The 669-nt window shown below is 44.1% G+C and overlaps 1 non-coding gene across 1 annotated transcript; it reads right to left on the bottom strand.

Moving 5' to 3' along the window:
- Positions 1–91: 91 nt before the first annotated feature.
- On the bottom strand, positions 92–199 carry LOC122113145. The gene has a single exon (XR_006148390.1). It is a non-coding gene; the product is annotated as a U6 spliceosomal RNA (small nuclear RNA).
- Between the last annotated feature and the right edge of the window lie 470 nt (positions 200–669).

Raw genomic sequence — 669 nt, 5'->3', positions numbered from 1 at the left:
TCCCCTAGAATTGTTCTAGAAATCCATCCTGGAAGTTACAGACCGATGTATATTTTTCTCCTTCAAGACGCTGGCTATCATTTTTTCTTAAAAAAAAAAAAAAAGGATCACGAATTTGCATGTCATCCTTGTGCAGGGGCCGTGTGAATCTTCTCTGTAACCGTTCCAATTTTAGTATATGTGCTGCTGAAGTGAGCACATGGCTGTAATTTTTAAGTATGAATGGATGTGTAGAATTCTGAGGGGATTGGAGGCGTGGCTCAGCTGGTAGAGTGCTAGCCAATGAAGGAAAGTAGAAGGTCCTGAGTTCGAGTTCCTGTCTTGGACCGAAGGAAGGAAGGAAGGAAGGAAGGAAGGAAGGAAGGAAGGAAGGAAGGAAGGAAGGAAGGAAAGAAAGAAAGAAAGAAGAAAAAGAAAGAATTGCTTCTAAAGTCAGCCTTTCCTCTCAGTGTGAATCCTAGGACTGCTTCAAAGAAAGAAAGAAAGAAAAAGAAAGAAAGAAGAAAGAGAAAGAATTGCTTCTAAAGTCAGCCTTTCCTGACTGCTTCAGCTACCACCTTGTGGAGCTAAGGTCTTGGGGAGGTCGCGAGGGGCGTTGGGTGAAGGAACGAAGCTGAGGTGTCTGTGCACTGGAATATTGAAGGCAAAGGGCCGGTCCTCTTCTGACCC

This window comes from Dipodomys spectabilis, unplaced genomic scaffold (assembly GCF_019054845.1).
Source record: "Dipodomys spectabilis isolate Male_0828 unplaced genomic scaffold, ASM1905484v1 ptg000002l, whole genome shotgun sequence".
Classification (NCBI taxonomy): Eukaryota; Metazoa; Chordata; class Mammalia; order Rodentia; family Heteromyidae; genus Dipodomys; species Dipodomys spectabilis.
This window is presented reverse-complemented; position numbering and strand designations above follow the sequence as displayed.